Here is an 18,719-nt window from a genome sequence, read left to right on the forward strand (position 1 = left end):
AGAACAAGGGTGGATGAACTGGATGAGTCTTCCTCCTCTCGACTCAATATGATGGAAATGATGAAACAAGATATGGCGGAAATCTTAAGGCAACAGCAACAACAAAAACCACAACCGTCGCCACCGCCACCGCCGCCACCACCACCACCAATGCCTATACCACCATTAGTGCAAGACAATCAAGCGGATGATCAAACAATTACGCTTACAAAAGAGTTTAAAAAGATGAAACTGCCATTGTTTTACGAGGGAGTTGATTCGTTAAAAGCCGAGGCATGGGTGCTTAGCATTAAAAAGCTATTTGAAGTCTTTCTGTGTACCGAGGCACAAAAAATACTGCTTACTGCCTTTACTTTAGAAGATGAAGCGCGTAGATGGTGAATACTTATTAGATATGAGCATAGGGGAATTAATTGGGCTCAATTTTTGGAGGTATTTTATGAAAAAAATTCCCGCAATGTATCCAAGACAGAAAAGTGTTGTTTGAAAGATTGAGGCAAGGAAATAAAACCGTGGCAGAGTATGAAGCACAATTTACTAAACCAGAACGTTTTGTAGCACACATGGTTGATACAGATTATAAGAAAGCAAGGAAATTCCAAGGAGGACTCAAGGATTCTATTTAAGAAAGGATCAATGTTTTAATGTTGCCAATTATGTTAGCGTGCTGGATAGGCCCTTAATGTCTAAATCTAATATGGCTGCTCATAACCAGTTTTCAGAATAGAAGGGAAAAAGACAGGGCTCCAATGTAAATAAAGGATCAACATCTTCACTGAACAAGAAGCCAAATTTGGGAATATCAAGTACTTCCGTTTCTACTCGTGATTCAGCAACTTGCCCAGGGTGTAGAAAGAAATATTTAGGGGTCTATTACCAAACAACATGGGCTTGTTTTAAGTGCGGGAAGAAGGGTCAATTGGTGAAGAATTGTCCCCAAAATGAACAACAAAAGGTTAATAAGCCAGCCGCCACTACTACAAAATTATAAATAAATCACAATTTTTTTTGTGTGATGTATGTTATTTAATCACATTTTTTGAGCTTTGTCAAAGTATGATCTTTGGGAGTGTGATTAAAAAAAGTCATTTTTAATCAAACGTTTTAAGTGTGATTTATAACATTTAGATCACATCTTTTAAGTGTGATTAATAACTAACAAAACCAGTGATAATAAACATTTAGATCACAGATTTTAAGTGTGATTAATATCTAATAAAACTATGATTAATAATGAGATAAAATCACACGTTATATGCATTTATCATCACAGTTAATGCATGTGATAAAAAAAGGATTCGACATATTTGAAGAATAATCAATATTATTTTTGTACGCACATTTGAAGAATGTAATGCACACTATATACTATATTTTGAATCACAACATATTGAATGGAATAACGTCATATATTTCATAAATGAAAGTTAAATATGTTCAAAAGTATATACAAAGGAATTAAATAAAAAGTTTTTAGAGTAATGATTGATACTCCCACCCCCCACAAGAACCCCACAAATCTGAACCACTCATGATGTGGGCCCCACACATACATCAGTGGACCCCACACATATATGGAGGATCAAGATCACTTTGGGGGTGTGGGGGTCATCCCTAAAAGGGGTCCCAAACATTTTCCAAGTTTTTAACTGTGCTTACATATATTAAAAAATAAAATAAAAAACTTGAAAAACTAAGTTCTTGAATTCTTGGACCATATTTTGCATCTCTCTAAGAAATTTTTGACTTGAAATATGAAAACACAAATTAATTCAGAAACCGTTAGAAACATATGAATAAATTAACTATTTGTAGAGATTGTTCTAGTCTTACAAAAGATAAGGTTGGATATTTTCTCATTACACTGACTCTTCATCCTAAGTAATTCCAACCTTCAAGTCACTTTCTTTGATATAGCCCAAAAATAATAATAATAATAATAATAATAAGAGGCAAAAAAAAAAAAAAAAAAGTTGAAATAACAATATAAAGAAAATTGTAGTTTCAACTCTTAGTTAATCAAAAAAAAAAAAAAAATCTTATTTTATTTTCCCTCGACAAATCAACACACAACCTTCACTTGTTCGCTGCATGCAACATGGTATACTGTACTAGGTCTGCCTATTCAATACAACCTTTTTTTTCTTTTTATGTTTCTTCTTCTTCTTCCTAACGTTTAATCTCTCATAATATCCTTTCACTGGGAATCTCATTAGAATATGCATATTTACTTTCAATTGACAATGAAGATTAAGGTTATCACCCTTTTACTCTGATAAAGTTGTGCACATCAAGGTATTTTCCAGCTGTCTTATTCCAGCAATTATCAATTTCCATAATCTTCCCTGAGACATCATTCCATTCATTTGGTTCTGCATATCAAAAACAACAATAAATGAGAATTACACAAAAAGTGGTCGCAGTGATTTTGTACTCATGCTTGCTTCCATGTGAAATGACTTTGACCATTTAGAGAAGAAAGAAACCTCTCAAACTGTTTTAATTTAGTGGCAAGGATGTAAATGATAGTGGAGCAAAAATATGTAATTTCTTGAAATTTTAATAAACACAAGATGGGAAATGCAAGGTATGAAAATTCTGATGTACTTACTCTCTCGATAGCGAGAAAATGCACGGTCTAGAGCTTCAAAGGAAAACCTTCAAGAAATAATGAAGATATACATTGCATCAGTTAAAACCTTGAGCCTACAAAGCCAAATATTTAGATGTAGCACTTTCCTCAATCTAAAACTAGTGTTTACATTTCAACAGGCACTAACTAGATCACATCACTTTTTTTGAACCATGTGGACAATTCAAGCTCTTAATTTAATCAATCTATTAACACCATTCGGTTTTCAAATGCTCTACTGATCCTCATCATTTAATGTCCATGTACCACAGCCTCCTTCATTTTCTTTTTTTCTTTTTTAACTATAGTACTAGAAAGCCAAGAAGTCATTTATAGAAGTTTAGTACTTCACTTTGTGTAAGAGGTACAAAATTGCAAGCAAATGTAAGTTTTTTTAGTAAGCCAAGTAGAACCAAATCTAACAATGCTGCTAAATGAAACCTCATGAAAATTGTAAACGTTGACTTGACATGTGTACTTCAAGGTTCAGTCATATACTTGATGATTAAGTAGCATTTGTCCTATTTTTTTTTTTTTTACTTAAAGTTGTGCTTAGGCCAAAGGTAAACATGTTCAAAGACCTAAAGTGTTACACCAAGCTTCATGATGCACTAGGAATCAACTCAAACTTTTGAAAGGACTTTCAAGTTCAAGTGCACCGGAGGTAACAGCAAAACCAATGTAGGACCATTTGGATATAGAAATTTTACAAGCATAGCAACAAGGTTCCTTGAAAACTTGTAAAATTGTAGGATAAATGTAGCATAATTTCCAAGAGGAACATAAGGACCAAGATAGGTTAAAATCTTTTCCAAACGCAATCGAGGGTCTAATCTATTGTTTATGCTCAAGCATACATATCTTCACTAAATTGGCCCAACAAAGACTTATAGATGCAATCGTAAGGAAGAATGATATGATCATCGTAAATAGAAAGTTTAAAGAAAGTGAAAGACCTAAAATGACATGGGAGGTGGTGATAAAAAAAATGTATGCATTTATTTAATTTAACTGAGCATACAACTTTGATAGGGTGGAATGACAACTTGGTATGTTTTGGTTTAGTTTGGTTAGTTTGGGAACTCGTGTCAATATCGGAGTTATGTCTCATTTATTAAGATATACACCACAAACAATAGGATAAATGACAGTAAGAAAATTCACTTATACCTTGCCTTAAATTGACAAGAACTCCAAGTGTCTGCCATTCATTTTTGTGAAAGCCTCCTACTATACAAATTGTTGTGTCGCATGGACTCTTCTAAATGCATATCCATTTTGGACACTTACCTGACTATGGGCATAGGATATGCATATGACATATCTAGTTCGATAGGCAGCTGTCAAGGAACTCCCTTGTTAAATTGCCTTTGCAACATGGTTGCTTCAAAATTGAGTGAAGTGTTTCATTCTTAATGCTCCATGTTACATAAGAAAATCCCCCTACCTTAAAAGTAAAAGATCATGCAGAAATATGAATATTAGCCACGTCTAGTATTCCTTGGACCTCGTGAACTCAACACTTCAACACATGCCCCCAGTAGATACACATGCACTTGAGAGCGTGTACGTAGACAACTTGCTACAATAATATTCTTGTATAGATACATACAAAGGCACAGATATGCACAAATGTTATTAAATGCCAAATTTAATTTTTAGAAAATTTCCAAAGGTTAGGTGTGTACCTAATTTTTTCCCTCCCAAACACACATTAATGTGTACTAATTGGGCGTTGTTGTTTTTTTTTTTTCCCAAGTATATAATATAATAATATTTAATACGCACATAATAAGTTGCCATGGGAAAGGTGTAAAAGAAAATGAAGTAACTATGAGAAACAACATGGTCAAATATGATTTATTTGTTATTATAAGTTCTAGAGTGTGACAAAATAAAATGGTTGCAGCCAACATAAGTAATGCGGATTAGTTTTGTTTAGTTTCAGTAGTAACTAAAAATTTCATAACAAGAAAAACAAGTTACCCATTAGCCATCTCAACATGTAACTCATCATCCATATCAAACGCTGTATCAACAAGACCACCAGTCTTCCTAACTATTAGGACCTGAAATAATCAAAATTTAGAAGTATGCCTTGTCTCAATGCGTTTCTGTTAACCAATGGTCTTGAGTCTGTTGGACATATGAATATTCTCTAAACAAAAATAAATAAATAAACAAATGATGTAGCTAGTCTTTTTGATTGTTACAGATGAACAATTCTTTTGCCATATGATTTTGATAAATGGGCATATGATGAAAATTGAATTCTTTAATCCAACCTTCCTTTTAGATGCCATGTCAGGAGTATTAACACTGCACCTATAATGGCTTTGGCAAAATGTAGACAAATAGGTATTACATGGATGCATAACTGGAAACTTACGATATTACTTGGCAGGATAAACCAATCATATACTTGCAGCTCTGGAATGTCGAATTTTCTTTTTCTATAACTTTTTGAACCATGAAGGTCAAAATTATTTCTTCAAAATTGTACAAGAATAAAAACACACACACACACACACGCACACACACATACACATACACATACACATACACACAAAAATGCAGTGATAACTGAGCAGTGAAGTCAAATAGTCATCACTAATTACCTAGACAAGAGAAGAGGAGTGAGTTTACAAGATAGTATATACCGCTCCATAATGCATTCCAATCATCTGAGCAAGTCCACATGGCTCATATATTGAAGGAACTAATACCATGCCTGTTGCAGCATAAAGCATATGTGACAGCTCCTCACTGCATAGTGGATTTGATATCAAAGCATATACAACACGCAGAAAACTCAATCAATAACCAGCATAGTTGACAACATATTGCTCAGGATATAAAAGCTCACTTTAGGCTTAAAAATAAACATGCAAGTAGAGTTCCAAAATTTTAAAACAGAGAAAGTAACAACAACAAATTAACGGATTACCTGTACATCAGAAGAATCTGAATGCTGGGTCCTTGGTTATGCTACAGATTGTACAATAATTGATTTGTCATCAGCTTATCATGTCAATTGCATAAAGAAGCAGAAGACAAGAAAAATTATTTAGACAATTCAGTTCACAACAAAAGTTTCATATTGTGTAGTAAAATGATATCCACACTCCCTTTTTTTGTCTTTTAGCCTATCACAAGGATATTGTGAGAGGCTGAAAGTGGAGTGTGAACATTATTTGTCTTTAGAAATCATGCAGCATCTTAAAATTGATTTTAACTTTATTTGGGATTTATTCTTGCAGAAACATATTGTGATTCTTTATGTTCGTTCAAATGATCAGTTGGGTGATATTCTCACCAAACCATTAGCTTGTTCATCGTTTCAACATGTCTTCCAAGCTAGTCTGTTTAATATGCTTTAGCTTCGCATGGTAGAGTGTTATGTTATTTTGCTTATGTAACATTGAGGGTAAGATAACCAAAAAGCATTAGCTCAGCCAAAAGGTAAAGATAACCAAAAATATAACAGCACAAAATCAGTATAATGAATAAAAAAATAGATAAAAAAAACAAAAACCCATCAATATGTATTATATTGTAAGCAAGGCAAATCATTACAGGTTTGGAAATATAATAGTGAGCATTTGTGGCTAATGAAAGAGTCTTTGGCAGTGGGCACAAATTAAATAATGAAAATGTTTAATTTGATTATGAAAGCACTGGAAATGTCCTCAATCTGTTATAATCTCTATGAAGCTTATTTCTAGCAAGAAAGAGTTGCTGCAAATTTGCCAGAGCGCTTATTTCCAACAAGAAAATCTATCACTGCTATGAACAAATTCAGCAACCTGCATCTTGGGACAAATGCATCTATCCCGTAACCAAACAAGGGACTTAGCATATTAACAGAGTAGCTTGATAAAAAAATAAAAAATAAAAAAACACAAAAAAATATAATTTTGAATTTTCAAAAATTATTTCCACCCCCAAAAAGAGAAAATCATCCAAAATTATTGAAACTTACTACCTCTGTTCTTCATGTTTTATATCTGAATGTGATCAGATTGAAGTCGAATGTGCCTTCTGTGATTTATTTTCTTGATTTTTTTTTTTTATAAATATTATATATGAATCACTGTGCTTTGTTTGTGGAGTTAAAAAAAATTATCAGCTTTATATTTTCTTTTTTAATGTTTGTGTTTTGTGGATACTATCTCAATCCATTTCTTCTTCTTTTTTCATCCAGTTACTTTCTTTATATATATGTATACACCACATAGATTACATTGACGAAGGTAAGTTTCTTTGCTCCTCATAAATCTATGTCTTCATTTATTTATTATACGTATTTGATATAGAATCAGGTCATTTTTTTTTATTTGTCTTGAGATCCTTGATTGACCTCTGATCTATGCTTTAGGAAAATTGGGTCTTCATTTATTTGTTCTAAGAACTTTTATTTGATATAGATTTAGGTTGTTCTTTTCATTAGTCTTGAGACCTTTGATTTTGAACTCAGTCTATGCTTAGGAAATTTGGGAATTCATTTATTTGTTCTGAGCAACTTCTATTGGATATAATAATTACTAGGAGAAATCTACAACGTGTGTGCACCCCTAAAAAGGGTATATTGTAAGAAGATTTACAATTTTTTGTTGTGAAAGTTATATGAATATTTGTGGTGTTTTATGCTAATTTGTGGTCAAAGTTATGACTAACGAATTTATGATGTGCACTCTAAAGTAAAAGCAATACTTTTTGTAGTGAATATTATTCTCTTTGTGGTGAGAAAAGTTATGTCATTTTATAATTTAAATTATAAATCTTTATGGTATTCTTATGAAATCACATCATATGCACCTTTTAAGAGTGCACATAATATTATCTTCCATTATGATTTTGTTTTGAGTGTGATTTTGATGATATATATATATATATATATTTGTATTTATTTGGGAGTTGATAGTAATTCCTATGATGTGATCACACACATGTGCTTTCACCTTCTTATATGCTAATAAGGGCTAGCAGTAAAAAATTGAATTATATAATGTGAGAAACTTGTAAGCCTTATAAACCTTAGAATAGAATTTTGTTGAAGGACCTCTGTATTATATCAACTATTATTGGTTTAAAGGTTTTAGTCTTTTATAAACCTTAGTTGGGTCATGATTAGGCAACATATTGCATGCAGCGCTAGGTATGAATATTTTATTTTGTCACATAATTTTCTTTTTTTTTCTTTCTCTGTTCTTTTAAGAGTTAAATCGCTTTGTTTATGAATTGTTTAATGATATCAACCCTTTCTTTTGTAAACTAATTCTGCCTACTAAGAGATTTAATTATCGTTTTGCAGTTATTGGCTTTTGGAAGTGGAGTTGACCAAACTTATCGGGGAACTAAGCCCGAAGATTAGAAGTTTTGTAGGTGAATAATTTGTATATTTTAAAGAGTTAGATATTATGACTTGTACATGGTTAAATTTTGTATCTAGCTTGTTTATAAGCTATCTTTTATGGACATAAAGATTGCATTTTGATACTTTAAGATGATGCAATTATTATATTTGGTACTTCAATGGTTAGACATTTGTTGGCCCAACTCTTAATTCTCTTGGTAATCTTATTCACAAGCTGGTCACAATCACTAGATCTCAATTTAGTCGAGGTCAGTGGGACCCCCAAGTACCTCACAGGTAAGAAACCCTCCTTAAACTGTACAACCTTGGTGATATCATCTCTCAGTTTTTTCTCACATCCAGAGAAAAAAATATGACTTTTGTTAAGGATAAGAGACGAGCCAGACGGCTTTGAAATTCATCTAGCCCATTTTTAATGGCCTTTAACAGTAAACACATCCTCCTTACAAAAGATCATCAAGTCATCAAGTCATCTACAAAACGTAGATTGACAATCTTAGTTTTCTCACACCTCCAATGAAACTTGAAATCAGGATGAGTGGATTTCTCAGCCAGAATTATTATTATTATTATTATTATTATTATTATTATTATTATTATTATGGTACACCTTAAACCCTAACCACTTTTACATATTTTTTATATTCAAGTTTCTTCATCTTCTTTCCCAAGTTTTTATTATTTTCTCTCCATCTTCTTCGCTCTAAAATTTCAATCCACTCCACCGAAACTCACCATTATCATCAACTCGTTCATGTACAAGTATGGCTTCTTCAAGATCTTGGTGTTCCCAATCTTAACAGGAATTTTACCAATGCGGTTGTTCTAATACAAAAGCAAATCTCCATATTCTGATTATTGTTCAAATAAAGAGTTTCTAACCTCAAGCAATTTCCAACCTCCTTAGGAATATTTCCTGTGAACCCATTGTAAGAAACATCACGATTGTTAAGATTGACCAAACTGTACTAGGGCTTAGAATCCTGTGGGGACATAATTTTTGAATGACAACACGTGGTCGAGGTGTCACCGAAGTGCCAGCCAAGGTGCCACGTGTCCTAGTCATGACGCCGAGGTAATCTCGGCTAGGCCGAGGTTATCTGCGAGAATACCGGAATCCGAGATAAGCGGATAAGGGACAAGAGTCCTAGAATGGGAGAAGACTTCAGTTTGGGTAAAGATGAGACTCTTAGAGAGTTTATGCTAATTCTACTGGGAGTCCAAGTATAGCAGTAATCTTAAGTCCATTAGAGCTAGGCTTCTATTGGGACTAGGATTGTGTTGGCTATAAAAGGGAGGCACCCCCATTGGTCTAAGGTATGCTTTTGATATTCTGTCTAATGAGTTAAGCACTATTGGCTATCTTTGAGAGATATTGAGTACTGACTTGATCGTCGGAGTACTCCCGGGTGGACGAGCCACCGCCGGAAACTCTTCTTTCTGTTGCAGGTCGTTCGAGCTTAATCTATTTTGCCGGTGCTCTCCAGCTGGGTACCTGTTTGGCAGTGTGGTCAGAAAATCACCCACACAATTTGGCGCCGTCTGTGGGAAAGAAAGGAGAATAGATGGCCAACGACGAACAGAAAGAGAAGGTTGGGGACAACACCCCTACTAAGAATGGGAAACATATTGACTCTGACGTCAAAGAAGTCAACTACAACGAAGAGACTCGTGATAAGAATCATGAAGGAAAGGACGTCGGCTAGGAGAGCGACGAACTAAAGAAAACAGACCGGAGCGGGTATTACAACGAGGACGACCTCCAGGTATGGAAGGATAGATGTCTGTGGAGGGACGACGAGATAAAGGGAATGGCGAACAAATTGGCGGACCTGCAAATGGTCGTCAATTTCCTGATGCAGAACAACGTTATGCAGCCACTGTTCTCGCTACAAGATATGCCGATTCTAGCGGCCAAGAAAGACACCCAGAAAAGGGGACAGAAAACGATTCCTGTAGTCCCTCAGCATGGCGAGACCAAGGGACATTCTCACCGACCTTCGCGGGAGGTCAGCCATGGAGAAGCCCAGAAGGCAAGATCTCAGCCTAGATGATTAGGTCCGAGAAAAGAAGAGCTCAGTCTAAAATGAGCAGATCCCAGATTCCAGAAGGCAAGATCTCGGCCCAGATGATTAAATCCAAGAAGAGAAAAGCACAGCCCGAGTTAAAGACTTTTTTCCACAAAGGAGTAGGTGGAAGCCATGTAGAGGGCTGAACAATGATGCTTGGGAGTTAGAATTTTCAAGCCAAGGTCATGTTTAACATTTGTTAAAACTTGAGAAAAATTTACAAGTTGAAGTTAAACCGAGATTATGTTTAACACTTGTTGAAACTTGAGAAAAGTTTGCAAGTTGAAGTTAAACCGAGATTATGTTCAACACTTGTTGAAACTTGAGAAAAGTTTACAAGTTGAAGTTAAACCGAGATCACGTTTAACACTTGTTGAAACTTGAGAAAAATTTACAAGTTGAAGTTAAACCGAGATCACGTTCAACACTTGTTGAAATTTTGAGAAAATTTACAAGTTGAAGTTAAAGCTGAGGTCATGTTATAAGAAGACTGGTTTAACGCTTGTTGAAATTTTGAGAAAATTTACAAGTTAAAGTTAAAGCCGAGGTCATGTTATAAGAAGACTGGTTTAAACACTTGTTGAAATTTTGAGAAAAGTTACAAGTTGAGATTAAGCCAGGATTACAAGTGAAAGAAGTATCTATGCACGATTACCATGTGTCCAAGACTTGGAAGATAATGGAAGATAGAAGTCTTAAAAAATAAAAAAGTGGCGAGTTTTGAGCAAACACTTGAGAAAACATTTGTTACAATGTTTTTAAGTGTTAAGCCAAGGCCGAGAAAAACAAGAATAGAAGTTGTGTCCGAGGTATTTTACCCTAAAGAGATTACACGGAGAAGGTGTACCTTGAAGACATACAAATTATTTTAAGTATAGAATGCATTCAGAGAAGGAAAGAAGGCACTTCGGCCTAAACATTGAAGATTGATTGTACAGATTACAAAAGTGGCACGTCGGCCAAATTAAAGCTTACATTGTTTCAAAAGTAAGAAAAGAGTACTAAGTACAAAGAAAAAAAAATCATAAACGAAACTACTCAGCATTGGCAACGGACTATGCCTCACCACCAGAAGACAGCTGGAAAGACTTCCCGGTAACCTTCTCAGCCTCGAGCTCAGCGTCGATCTCTTGTAGAGTCTGGTCGATGCTCTTCTTGGCGATAGATGCGCCAGATGTGGTCTTCTCAAGGATAGCGTCTTTGAGACCACATCCCCTTCATCCTGAGTCAAGTCGAAGACTTGCTCATTCAGAGTTGAAGACTTGGCCTCATCAGCTTCTTCATTTCTTCTCGACCTCAGTCTGATCCTCGGACTCAGCTTCGTCTTCAGACTGGCTTAGAGATGAAGGGAATGACAGGACGAGGTTGCTAGCATTCTTGAGAGGAGAATCCTTAGGGACAGGAGCAGATGGATATGTTCAAACATGGCAAACAAGCAGAGACAACAAGGTATGAAACTAAAGAAGGGAAAAAAGGAATAACTCACTGAAGAAAATAAAGCCGGTGTTTAGTATGCCGGAGTCAGATGACGGCAACAATCGGAAAGGATCAGCAAAAACTTCACCGGAGGAGAAGAATGGAAGTGGTTGCAGAGCTTGAGAGCTTGAAACATGGCAGATTTGGGAGAATAAAAAGAAAGAGAGTCTAGGGACACAGATAGAAATGAAATGGTTTCGTTGGAATTAAAAATCCTGACGTACCCGTGTTGGCGTTAGACGGTGGGGGGCAGAACTGTTGCGACACAATGGGGGCATGATTGGTATGTTCCAAATTTGATGATGATCTCTGATGATGGTGTGATCTCTGTTGAGATGTTGAACCTGGATGAGAAAGAACATGATGATTCTTGATTCTTAATTCTTGATGAGTGGACATATGAGTCCTAAATTCTTGGCGCCGACAAGCCATGAACTCAGCCGGAGGAGTTTATGTATAGGTTCCATCACCTCAGGATGCCGAGGTAATAGAACCTAGGGGGCAGTTGTGGGGACATAATTTTCGAATGACAACACATGGCCGAGGTGTCACCGAAGTGCCAGCCGAGGTGCCACGTGTCCTAGTCATGACGCCGAGGTAATCTCGGCTAGGCCGAGGTTATCTGCGAGAATACTGGAATCCGAGATAAGTGGATAAGGGACAAGAGTCCTAGAATAGGAGACGACTTCAGTTTGAGTAAAGATGAGACTCTTAGAGAGTTTATCCTAATTCTGCTAGGAGTCCAAGATTAGCAGTAATCTTAAGTCCATTAGAGCTAGGCTTCTATTGGGACTAGGATTGTGTTGGTTATAAAAGGGAGGCACCCTCATAGGTCTAAGGTATGCTTTTGATATTCTGTCTAGTGAGTTAAGCACTATTGGTTATCTTTGAAAGATATTGAATACTGACTTGATCGTCAGAGTGCCCCCGGGTGGACGAGCCACCGCCGAAAACTCTTCTTTCTGTTGCAGGTCGTTCGGGCTTAATCTATTTTGCCGGTGCTCTTCAGCTGGGTACTTGTTTGGCAGTGTGGTTAGAAAATCACCCTCACAAATCTCATAAAGGTTCATCGAATTCAAAATCAACAGGCACCAAAGTTGGATTATTATAATCCAATGTGCAATTCACACCCTTCCAAGCACATGTGTTTGGTCATTGGAATTCCAATTTTTTAAAGGATTAAATTCAACTTTAGGAGTGTAAAAATAACCTGCGGTCCAGAGTGGACCTGACTTGCTTAGGCTCGAACCCAAGCCCAACCCAAGACCCTTGGCTTGGGTCATTATTTAGAAGCCTAGCTCGGCCTGTGTGTCTGACCCGTTCAAGGCCCACTCAAAACTCGACTCGAGGCTCGGCCCGCTCGAGACCCAATGTTATTTTTAATGGAAAAAATAAAATTTTGGTAAAAAAAAAGAAATTTTTTTTTAAAAAATGTTCAAGCCCTGCCTAAGCCCAGGCCCCCACAGGCCCGGCCTGCTCAAGACCCGAATACCCCTGGGCCTAGGCCAAATTTTCTAGCCCGTGGGCTAGCCGGGCCTGGTCTGGGCCTAGCCCGAATTTTGCCAAGAGCCTGCGACGCCCGACATTGGCCGGCCCTAGCACAGATGGGCTGGGCCAAATTTACACCCCTATTTATATTGGATGCTTTTCTTGAACTCCAAAAGGTACAACCCCTTCAAATTCAATCCTTTTGAGCTACAAATCAATAGAGTTAGATGTACCGCCAATTATAAATTTATCTTGGAGGGTAATTTATGAAAAAATATAGTGTATTGTGAATAAATTATAATCTTAAATAATTTAATAGAAAGTATTAAAAAATTAAGAGTTACTTACGTGCAAGTCTTAATAAGTAGATTTATTGTCTAATAGGTCTTATGGAAAAAATTTATAATAAAAAAAGTCACTAATTATAAGTTTTAGTGACAATTTATAAAAATCATGACAAAAAAAGTCACTAATTGACAATTTTTAGCGACGTATATAAAAAATTGTTACAAAAAAAATATTTTCAATGACAATTTTACCAAGATTATTTTCAATAGAATTTGATGAGAATTAAATCTAACTATTATGACCTATTGATATTTTATCCAAAAATTTAAACATACTAAATAATTTTTTAAATACAAATAAAATCACCTGAAAGTATACCCAACAAATATTTGTCTCTACTGTTTTCCACTTGGGCCTTTTGATTCTCTGTCTCTTACTGTAGAGGTGATATTTATAATTGGAGTTCCTCGTGACCCCCGTGTTGCTGCCAATTGCTATCATGAATAAAAAATGGAAAATACCATAAGTGGATGATCCTCGTGACCCGCGTGTTGCTGCTAATTGCCATCATGAATAAAAAAAAAGGGAAAATAATCATAAGTGGATGGTTGAAAATTTTTTGCAAATTCATGATAAAATTTATAAATTTTAATTATTAAAATTATAATTTTTTCATATTTACGTAATTATTTTTGAAATTTCACTTAAATTGTAATTTTCTTATGAAAAATTAAGGAGAATTACAATTTAGTTGGATTTTAAAAAAATATTTACAAAAACATTAAAAAAAATTAGCATTTTGGTTATTAATATTTATAAAATTTATCATTTATGTGTAACTTTTTTCTAAATATACACTGAATTACATTTTTTTTTCTAAAAATTAAAAATTAACACGATATGTCTAATGATATATTGTGATTTGAGATTATGATACAATATTATAATATGATTGTCACATCACGAAACGTTAAAATCATATCACAATATACTATGATGCATAATATTGCTTTAGTATTGGAGAAAATTCTAACAGTATTGACGGGTTGTTTAGGAACATCCAAAAAAGTTAATATATCTTTTGCAATTTTATTAGGGGTGTTCGCGGATCGGTTTTGTGCAGTTTGCGGTTCGATTTTGACTCGCCCGCATCTATGCGGTTTGGGAAAAAGTCAACCCGCAACCGCCCGCAGTGCGGTTTGCGGTTTGTGCGGATAGGGTTTGCAAATGTGCGGGCGGTTACGGGCGATTTGCGGTTTACAGTTTTTTTCTTTAAAAATTAATTTTCGAGTTTTTTTTTTCCAGCGAATTTAGGCATCAAATTCATTTTATATATTTGTGATAACAATTTTTTGATGAGTTTACAAATAAAAGTTGAATATCAATGCATTAAATGAAAGTACCTAAAACAAAGAGACCCTACACTAGCATTTTTACCATGAAAAAAATGTATATCAATGCATTAAAGGTTGTACTCAATTAGAATTGCCAGTTCAGTAATCAATAATCAAACTATAAGTTCCATCAACCATTAGAAGGAAAATTTTATTAGGAAAAAGTGGATGAATCACCAATGAAAATCATATAAGAAACCAAGTTTAGACTTGATAATTCTACGGCATTAAGAAAGTTGAAAAATACTTAAAAATAAGGATCCTATAGTGTCATAGATAATATAATGGTGCTCCTGTAAAAGTTACAAAGTTGGTATATAAAAAGTAATAATAATAATAATAATAATTAAAGTGCGAGCGGTTTTTGCGGGTTTAAACCGCGACCCGCCCGCAACCCGCAAATTTGTCATATTTCAAACCGCATCCGCCCGCATTATGTTTGCGAAACCGCCCATTTATATGCGGGTTGGGCGGATTGGGCGGTTTGAGCGGTTCAGATAAACCGTTGCCCACCCCTAAATTTTATGTTGTAAAAATTAGTGTTATTTACATACTACGATATGAGCACAAGTTAAATACACAACATTGTGATTTAGATGGGTTGTGATCCTCTACATTTTATATTTGCAATGGAGAAATTTTATTCCATCATTCAACGATGAGTGTAATAATCTTTTCTAATTTAAATTAATTATAAATTTGCATTCTGATTATCACCTCAAAAACTCTAGCTTACCAATCAAAAATTCCTACGGGGCAAACGTTTAGGCTTGCGTTTACATGGGCATGCCAGAACTTGTAAACTTAGTTCAAGGTGTAGGAATGTTTGACTATTTCTGACTTCTAACTGAAAAATCATTGTGTGTGGCTTAGAGGAATCACCGTTGGTTCAGATCTTGCTCCAATAAATAGGACTTTTACTAAATTTGCTAGGTGCTAAAGATAGGCTAAACTAGAATTGAATTTTCATTGATTGACAAATGAAGTACAATCGACTAATCTAATTGATCTATATTGAGCTAAGAAGTTAAGTTACTGCTATTAAGCTAAGATAAATGTATTGAAAGACTGTTAGTTGAGTTTTTTGATCAGGAACCCTTTGAATATTGCACTTAGAGTTATTTGTATAGTGTTGGGGAAGCCCCTATTTTTGCTCAACTGCAAGAAACGTGACGGCCTTTATTGATGACATGTGTCATTGATCCTTAGCTTGACCCCTCAAGAATAGGTATGATTTTGACCTACATGGATAATGCATATCTTTTATGACTTTGACTGGTCTATCAAGCTCCTTGAAGCCACCACATGTCCCCTAGGAATCAAATTTGAATTTATTTGCATGGTTTAGGGAAAAAACTCAGTTGGATTGATCCTCAAAATCTCTTCATTTGCCATATATTGCATTATTGGAAAAATGGTTCCTCATTTGTAGTATACTATTGATCTCATATCTCTTTTCAAGCTGCCACGTGTCCCATAAAAACCCCACTTGCCTTAGTTGAGAAAATTGGTTTCACTTTCATAGCTTTGTTGTTGATTTGCTAAACCTTCAAATCCCATGTAATTTTCATACATAGCAACCAACTTAGTAACAAACTAAGAGTTAAGGCACCAATTTAAGAGAGATGCCTCAACAACCTCCTAATTCTTTGGAACGGTTAAGACTTACTTTATCTATCAAATCTAAATTATTTTATTTAATTAGTTAATTAATAAAATCAAATAATTTCCCTTGCTCAACAGCCATTTGACGTCGGTAATGGATTGCAAAACATCTTCGACTCTTCATCTTCCATCACCATTCGGCATTAATAATTTAGAAAATTACCACATAACAATTTTTTCCAAAAAAAAAAATAAAATACAAACACATCCATATTTCATAGTTATTGGACATGCATTGAGGATCTTTTCATAGTCATTAAATTTGCATGCCTATTTAGACTAACGCATTGAGACTGTTTACTGCTTTTATATTTTTCTCAACATTTACTCAACTCTTTTCATTCCATCCAAATTACAGTTTACTTTTCTCTAGTTAACTTATCAAACCCTTAACACTAAATTTTTCTTTCTAATTAGAAAATACGTACAAATTAATTAGAGAAATTTGATTAAAAGTCTCCCATCATAAGTTTTTAGTATCCAAATAACATCTAAACTTTTGTTAATGTATAAAGTCCTTGACAACTTTTTTTTTTTTTTTTTTTTTTTTTTTTTTTTTTTTTTGGTTACATGCGTTGAGGACATGGAAAACGAACATCACTTTCTTTTAGACATTTTTGGCCATCATGAAATCATTCATCAAGGATTGCTCTTCAGTGCTCCCCAACAATTCTCTTGTCTGTCGGAACTCCATGGCCTCGACGAGATGTGGATTGAAGGTTTGGTTCCATGTCATATATATATAATGACAGTTTTTAGTTAATATAGCCAATAAAAATAAAGGCTTTTTTTGGAAAGGTAAAAAAAATCAATTTATTGGCTTATTGGCTTCTTTGGGTCATATCATCTCTTTATTCTTTTTTGCATATTTTTTCATAATAAACCAATAAGCCAAAAAAAAAAAAAAATGTTCAAATTAATAGTGGCGGAATTCTAACTTAATATGTCCGTACAAAAGGTATTTTTATAATCTGCACAATCTAACTCATATAATCAATCATTTGTCTTCTCACTCACATTATACTAGACAACTTATAACCTATAACCAAATAACCCATATTCTTCTTCACTCCTTATTTCAAAATAACGAGCAAGAAAAATGAGTGTTTAATTGTGTGGTTTAAATTATTTAAATTTTGAAATGACATTTTTGCCTATCAAAATAGCTTTAGTGGTTACTAATTTATTCATTTATCTATGTTATTGGTTAAAAAAGTTATTTTGCTAAAAAGTCTTATCTCATCCGACTAATTCGTGTTTTTTTGTAAAAGTGAACTTTAACTACTCAAAAGTCTATAACAAAACCATAAACGTTAAGAATATGTCAAATAAATTAGTTTTTTTAGTATTACATTTTTTTGTTGATTTATTTTACCCAATAAACTAGTTTTTAAACTAATTTTCAATAGACAATCATCTCCAATTAGACTAAGTCTACCCTCAAATTAGAAACTCTATGAACTAACTAAACAAAATTGATAGAAATGGAATAAATGACGATAATTTAAGAGATAAAAGTGAAAATGACCTAAAAAAATACGATGTAAATAGAAAATAAGGGACAGAAAAAAAAAAGAATAAAAGAATGTACTTCACCTTTGGTACTATTTTCATTTTTTTCCTCCAAAAAAAAAAATGAAAAGAAAAGAAAAGAAAAATGATGCAAAAAACTTGTTTGGATACTTGTTTTTTTTTTTTTTTTTAAATATTTTTTGAACATCTCCTTTTTTTAGAAATACTTTTCCTAATTTTTAAGAATAACTATTTTCATGCAAAAATAAAAAGGAGAAGTGTTTTCAAATTTTTTATTATTTTTATTTTAAAAACATGAAAAGCAAAAATAAAAAATTTAAAATGACACCGAACACATTTGAAAAATATGCAAAACAAGTGAAGAGGAGAAATATCATACCTTAAGGCCATGTTTGTTTGGGTGGATATGAGCTTGGGATTGAACTAATAGTCCAATAAAATTATTAATCTGATGTTTGGTTAAACAATTGAATTACGGACTAATTATTTTAAACTTGACTATTAGTTAAGACAGGATACATAATCCAACGAATTCGTAGTCCTAAGACTATTAGTCATGAAAATGCTAATCCAGGCCACCCAAATAAACATGGCCTAACTGTAGTAAATGTCATCCGATTGGAGTAAAGTCCTTGTATAACTACACATTGGCAATGAAAAGTAAGGACTTTTCTCATGTGTGCCTTGCATATGGTATGCAAGGCACTTACGCCCTTCCATTTTGCATTTACACATTTATATGTATTGGGTTATATCAAAATATTTGGAAACTTACACATTGGTGACCTGCTAAGCAG

General features: G+C 34.2%; 1 long non-coding RNA gene across 1 annotated transcript; it reads right to left on the reverse strand.

Annotated features, from left to right (window-relative positions):
• Positions 1-1,990: 1,990 nt before the first annotated feature.
• On the reverse strand, positions 1,991-6,680 carry LOC114309858 (uncharacterized). Its single transcript, XR_014358611.1, has 5 exons — positions 5,580-6,680; positions 5,251-5,398; positions 4,619-4,701; positions 2,612-2,658; positions 1,991-2,372 (listed from the first exon to the last, which is right to left on the reverse strand). It is a non-coding gene; the product is annotated as an uncharacterized LOC114309858 (long non-coding RNA).
• Positions 6,681-18,719: the final 12,039 nt, after the last annotated feature.

This window comes from Camellia sinensis, unplaced genomic scaffold (assembly GCF_055761805.1).
Source record: "Camellia sinensis isolate YWXY unplaced genomic scaffold, ASM5576180v1 Unanchor3, whole genome shotgun sequence".
Classification (NCBI taxonomy): domain Eukaryota; kingdom Viridiplantae; phylum Streptophyta; class Magnoliopsida; order Ericales; family Theaceae; genus Camellia; species Camellia sinensis.